General features: G+C 36.2%; 1 pseudogene; it reads right to left on the reverse strand.

Annotated features, from left to right (window-relative positions):
• Positions 1-5,395: 5,395 nt before the first annotated feature.
• Positions 5,396-6,012, reverse strand: LOC127684875 (60S ribosomal protein L13-like; annotated as a pseudogene).
• Positions 6,013-7,261: the final 1,249 nt, after the last annotated feature.

Here is a 7,261-nt window from a genome sequence, read left to right on the forward strand (position 1 = left end):
GCCTCTGGGTGAGGGGAGATGGAAAAGGAGATTTGAGAGAGGAGTAACTGGCCTTTTGTAAGGAGATGTAGCACATGCACAGAGAGAGAATATGTGACTTGTGTCTATGTGGACAATAGGAATGTGTTGTATCTTGGCAGCGAGTAATATGTATCCTACCTTGCCTGTGTCTCTGGGGCAGGCAGTAGAGATGTCTTATTGCTAAAACCTACTGCCTCAAGAATATCCTGAGGTTAAACCCGTTTGTACCTGTAGACTGTTAAAAGGATTTCAAAAAGTCTCTTCAAACAAGAGAAAAGACATTGTTTTATATACAAAGATGAGTCCCATTTGTAAGTCTATCATAAATTGTATCTGTACACGGTGCTTTTAAATGGTAGTTTTTCCCTTTTTCTTTTTGATTCTGTTAGTATAATCACATATATTCAATGAAGATAATAGCACACTATTTCCATTTAACTTGCTCCACCAATGGATAATTTCTTGGAATTATTCTTTCAATGCTTTCCCATATTCTCAGGACATAACCATTAGTATGTGCCTTTTTCACTGTCTCATTTCTAAACTTAAATGTTAAAATAATGAGGACAGACACTCTACAAAACTGAATGGTCCTGAGATAATGACAGGAACACAAAGGAGAACCAGTGCCATTATTAGAGCAGAGTGCTGTGTTATGCATGACAACCAGGGTGATTTCATCCTCCATTCTCCAAATTTGCATACCCAAATTAAATCTGTGTCAGGGTCTGCTTTAAAGATTTGTGATTTAGTAGAAGCATTGCTTTCAAATTTCATACACATACACACACACACACACACACACACACTCACAGTCACACATAAACACAGATCTCTTTTATCTTTGTTGAATGACATCTGAGTTTGACCTTGTGCCTTCACTGTTGACAAAACAGTGCTTTACCATTCAAAATCTCTTAAAGAAGATGGTTGTGTTTATAGTCAAAGAAAGCAAGCAATCCACAAAGAAATGTCCACTTCTCAGAAAAAATTTAAATGGACCAAATTTGTACATGCAAATTTGGGGTGGTTTGAATGAAAATGGCCCCCAGTAGGCAGATATATGTGAATGCTTAGTTCGAAGTGGATGGATAAACTTTAAGAAAGAAGAGGAAGTAGTCTTCATAGAGGATTTGTGCATTAAGAGTAGGATTTAGGGTTTCAAAAGCTCATGCTAGGCCCAGTGTCTCTTTATGCTTGCTTTTTGTAGATCAGATATAAGTTCTCAGTTATTTCTGCAGCTCCATGTCTGCCTGCTTGCCAAGACCCTTCCTGACATAATGATAATGAACTAACCTCTGAAACTATAAGCAATCCCTCCAATTAAATGCTTTATATTATAACAATTGTCTTAGTCATGTTGTCTCCTAATACCAATATATATATATAGATATAAACAGTAACTACAGTGGCAGCTATTGTTAACAACACACTAAGTATGGCTTTTTATTGTGAAACCTATATACATATCTTGGAGATGTATTATCTTTTCCATAAGTTTGTTTCTCTGTCTTCTGTCTCTTTCCTTTTCTCTCTTGTGCCCATGCTTAAACCCATATTAAAAACTTCTATTAATGAACTTCACTACACACACACACACACACACACACACATTCATATATATATATATATATATATGAATGATACAATTATGATAAAGATCTCAATAGTATAGTTCTGACATGAAACATCTGTTATTAGAGAATTTAAGACGTGAAGCATAGCTTCAAGCTTGCTTAAGAAGTTCTGCTTCTTATTAGTTTACTTCTCCTTAGTCTTTAAAAAATGACTCCAGGGATCAAAATGAAAATTGACCACCAGTGTTAAAATTCGGAAGTGGGCCTTGCTACTCGACTTTGGATTTTCCGGGTCCTCCTAACCAGGATTCTTAATGCTAAGATCAAGAGAGGAAGAAGCTCACCTATGAACAGAGAAACAACGTTGAATGACAGGAGACATGTATAACCTTTTCCATTAACTTTTGTACCAAACTGCAAACAAACTGTACTCTGTGGGAGAAAGAAATGAACTCTAAAAGGAAAGCAAATAATAAAGCTTTCATAGAGATGTTTGGTTACAAAAATAAACAAACACAAAATAAGTTCTAGTGAAAAATATGTTTTCTAGATATATAATAGTCACTCATGTTAATTCATGATTAAGAAAGTAAAGAAGCTAGATAGTGTAAACTGGGCCAAGAACTTGAAAATCCAACAGCAAAATTACATTCCTTTTCCTTTTTCAAAATAATTTTCTAGTTTTATTTTTTGCTGTTTGACTCCTTCAAAGCTCAATGGCTGTCTTTAGAAATCTTGTTTTCTATAAGCAGAGAAACAACTCCAGTTAGCTAATATATTTTCTCCCTATCCAAATCCTTCACAGCTTAGAATCTAGGTGGTTTTCCTTCAGGGAGATAGAAGCAAACTTCTCCAAGAAGACTTTGTGTTAGGAAAACATTCAGCACTTCTTATAACAAAGCATTACACAAAGAAACCAGACTTTGGGGTACATGCATATACTAGCACTTGGAAAATCTGAGTCAGGCAGATAACCATCAACTCATTCAAGGCCAGCCTAGGCGACATAATGAGTCCACAGCCAGCCACAGTTACAAAGGGGTATGTCATAACAAACCAAGAGAAAAGACAGAGAACTTCATAAAGAATATGGCATGAAGTCAGTGCTCAAATTGAGTGTTTTAAGCAAAAGGTTTTCTTTAAGTTTTTAATTATTAATATCATGCATTAATTATGCATAATAGTTGGTTTTATACTGACTTTTTAATGCATGTATATAATGTATTTTGATGCTATTCACTCCACATTACACTCTTGTCCACTTCCGGCTCCAGCTGACAAGCTGACAAGCTGCTCCTCACACTTTACTAAACCAGTCCCCAGTCCCTTTTCTACTCTCTTGTTTTTGTTTGTTTGCTTTAGCTTGTGTGTTTGGTGGCCCATGGTGTTTCATTTGGGTTGCTCAGCAAACCCCCCCTTCAATAAATATATAATAAAGTATCAACTCAAATGTTTCACAACAATTGCCATTAGTTCTAGGGTAGAAGAACTAGCTAAGAATCCTTAAATATACAAACATAATGGATTCACTTTTTTTTGAGAGAGTCCGCAAGTATTTTGGAGGATTGTAGTTTTATATGTATATTCTCTAGTTAACTATTTTTGTCCAATGTTGGGAAACTGAAATTGTCTTTCCAGTTTGTAGGTGACACCAAGTGAAATAACTAACAAAGTATTAGGTATTCCTTTATAGAATAAAGTCACAAAACAAAGCAGCACACTCCAGTACTCAAGACTCTTCCTGCACCAGGGATTTAGTATCTCACAAAGGGACAATGTATGTCTCTATTTCTAAGTTTCTATCAAAATCAGATTTATCAGTCCTGTTCAAAAAGATATGACTAGTTCTATAAAACTCATTTTTACTTAAGAAAAAAAAATTGCTACCAACCTCCCCCTCTTTCTCAACTCTGATCCAAGCAAGAAGGTTGTTTTAAATTGGATCCTCACACTTGAGTCAGATCTTTATAGGAACACAGCAAGACAGGAAACTTGTTCTGTGTGAATCATATCTCCAGCGACTGTGTTAACCTGTAAATATGGCGAAAAATGATTGAGTGCATCCTACAGAAACAACAGGTCAAATCCCTTTCATAACTGACTTCAGAGAAATCCATTTTACCTTTAAATGTCTTTGCTTTGTGTTGAATACTGCTTCAAGCAAGGAACCCCACAGCTATGAAAAGAAATATTTTTTAAAAAATGAACATTTGAAATGTGGCTGAATTTTTAATAAGTTTATAACCCTATGCTATAACTGTATTGTATCCTCCAAATTGATATACTGAAGTCATACCTTACAATGGGACTAGATTCAAGATACAACTTTTAGGAGAAAGTATGGTGAAATGAGATCAAAAGGGCAGTGGGGTCCTGACCCTAAGATCAATAGCTTTAAAAAAGAGGAAAGAGAAAATCCATTCCGTGCATTCACACTAAGGAAAACTTACAACTGCTTCCAGCACATCAGGAGACTAGTCCCTGCCTGCCAGAACTTAACTATGTTGGTGTCCTGATTTCAGATATACAGCTCCAGGATTTTGAGAAAACTTTGTAAAAATCATTTAGACATCCTGTATATGGAATTTCCCTATGACAACTGGAAATAGTCACTGCACCATCCAAATTCAGTCACTCCAAAAATCACAAATTCGAAATGTTCCAGACCCCAAATCAAAACCTTTCATCATAAACAAAATTATGAACTTACAAATTCTGTGATTATTTTTAAAGATGATACATATACTACATTGCTCTATTCCATAGGAAGCTTATATATATATATACATATATATATATATATATATATATATATATATATATATATATATATATATATATGCAGAATGTTAAGACCTAGCTACCAAGTTAATTACTTTTTAATCTGACACTTTGTGGAAGTAATTTTGATTTATGAGAAAACTCAATAGCTCTTAACTTAAGATAGCAAAATTAAATATAAATTGATTTTATTATAGAATGATTAAGCATGGGGATGAAGTCATCATTACATTACTAATTTATACACTACAAGGATACAATTTATGTTTGTGAATTTTTTAATTTACAAGTTTAAATCCCAGTTAAGCCTGCTGCTAATGTGGGTCTTTGGTTTCGCACTTCACTTCCATCCTTTTACGTAATGCCACCTAACTAAATTCAGAAGAGAATTTCAAAATATAAATAGAGAAGGCAATTTTAGAAATTTAATTAGTAATCCCTCCCACAACACTGATTAAGTTTGGTTTTGGATCATTGATTCCCAAAAATCTTCACTGACAATTCCCTGAGCTAAAATGATTATTTAATACATCGAATTTTAAAACACAGATCAGGTCTATATTTTGCCAGGTTTTTAAATGAGAACAAGTTATAGAACTATCTTAGGTACATAGTTAATTTGAAGTGAAGGTTTTGTTCTGTTTTTCTAAATACAACCTAATGTTTGCCTGGTGGTATGCAGGAGGCTTATAGCATATTTGTGCAATTGGAAATAAGAAAATATGGAAAAATGTGTCAGTTGTGACTTTATAGAAATATAAGTGTTTATTACTCATCTGATCTAGAAGAATGTTAGGCAAATTATTTATATATTTATGTATTTATTTATTCATTTATTTAGTCATTTATTTATGATCTTTGTATTTAATACTAGGGAGATAACTTAGGATTGCTTCCTTTAAATGCAAAATACATTACCATTGAGCGATAGCCAAAGAACCTCCAACTTATTTTAAATTTTGTTTTGTTTTGTTTTTTGTTTTATGAAAAGTTTATTGCAACACTCCAACCGGGCGTTACTTTTTCTTTTCAACATCTTGCTCTAAAGTTTTTCTCAGATTCCAAAGAGCCAAGCATCCATATGGGCAATACGAAGATTGGCGAAAGCTTTATCGTTCTTCTCTTCTTCAGTGATGACTCTGGCCTTTTCCTTTTTGTACACATTGCAGATAGGCATCACAGGTCCTGTTAGCTGGATGGCCAATTTAAATTCTTCAGTATAACTGTCTCCCTTGTTTGGCGCAGAAGGCTTCCTGGGAAAAGTAAGGGCTTGGAGTGGTACTCCTTTAGGTGCTGCACAGTGGCCTGTAGTGATTCATTGGATTTGTTTCACCTCCTTAGGTCCACGGTGGTGTGAGCCATTTTCTAGTGGATACCAGCCACCCTGAGTTCCTCCAGGCTGAAGCCCCTGTCAGCCCGGACCTTGGTTGGTGTGGTATCTAACTGTAAGACACCTCATGAAGAACCAGATGGGACTAGTTGCGCGATAAGGGCCAATGAGGCACGCTTTCACCGGCCCGGCCTTGTGTCTGTGTATCTTGTGTGCTGGTTGCTTGAACCAAGTGTCTACTCAGTGCTGCTAATCCTTTCGGAAGTGCAGCTTTAGGGTGACGCCCTTCCATCTGGTTGCCATGGGAGTCTCCTGTATAGAAGTATGGTGGAGCAAAAAGGCTTAATTCTTATTAATAAAAATGTATTGAGTTTAGAGTATTGAAAATATGATATATTTGCATAATGGTGTACTACTCAGGATTAAAAACTATGAATTCATGAAATTCTTAGGCAAATGGATGGAACTAGAAAATATCAACCTGAGTGAGATAACCCAATCATAAAAGATCACACATGGCATGTACTCACTGATAAGTGGATATTAGCCTAAAAGCTAAGAATACCCAAGATACAATTCACAGACCACTTGAAGCTTAAGAACAGGGAAGACTAAAGTAGATGCTTCAAGCCTTCTTAAAAGGGGAACCAAATACTCACAGAAGTAAATATGGAGATAAAGTGTAGAGCAGAGACTGAAGGAAAGGTCATCCAGAGACTGTGCCACCTGGGGATTCAGTCCATATACAGTCACCAAACCCTGGCACTATTGTGGATACCAAGAAATGTTTGCTGAAAGGAGCCTTGAGAGACCCTGTCAGAGCTTTACAAATACAAAGGGTAATTCTCACAGTCAACCATTGGACTGAGCGCAGGGTCCCCAATGGAGGAGTTAGAGAAAGGACTGAAGGAGCTGAAGGAGTTTGCAACCTCATACCAAGAACAACAATATTAACCAACCAGATGCCCTCCCGGAGCTCCCAGGGACTAAGTCATCAACCAAGGAATACACGTAGCTCCAGCTACATATGTAGCAGAGGATGGCTTTGTCAGGCATCAATGGGAAGAGAGGTTCTTGGTCCTATGAAAGCTTGGTAGATGCCCAAAAGTAGGGGGATTGAGAGTAGGGAGGTAGGAGTGGGGTGGGTGGAGGAACACCCTCATAGAAGCAGGGGAGGATGGGATAAGGGGTTTCTGGGAGGAGGAGACGAAGAAAGGAGATAACATTTGAAATGTAAATAAAGAAAATATCCAAAAAATAGAAGAAAATAATTACTGAAATGCATGTGAAAAGTACAAGAAGTTATAGTGTCTGTGTTTCATTGCTCTTCAAAAGACAGACAAATAATATGTTATATTCCCCCCCTTTCTACATTCAATAAAACAATTATGGGAACCAACCAAGTGTTAAGATTTTGGTGTTTTCTTTCTGCCTCAGAGTTGAGAAGTCAATGATAATTAACAGCAGATTTGGTTTCTGCGATTACAGAGCTCATACACAGTAGGGAGAAAGAGGCTAATAAAGCAATCAAATGCACCAATGTAAAGTTGTA

This window comes from Apodemus sylvaticus, chromosome 5 (genome assembly GCF_947179515.1).
Source record: "Apodemus sylvaticus chromosome 5, mApoSyl1.1, whole genome shotgun sequence".
In the NCBI taxonomy this organism is placed as follows: domain Eukaryota; kingdom Metazoa; phylum Chordata; class Mammalia; order Rodentia; family Muridae; genus Apodemus; species Apodemus sylvaticus.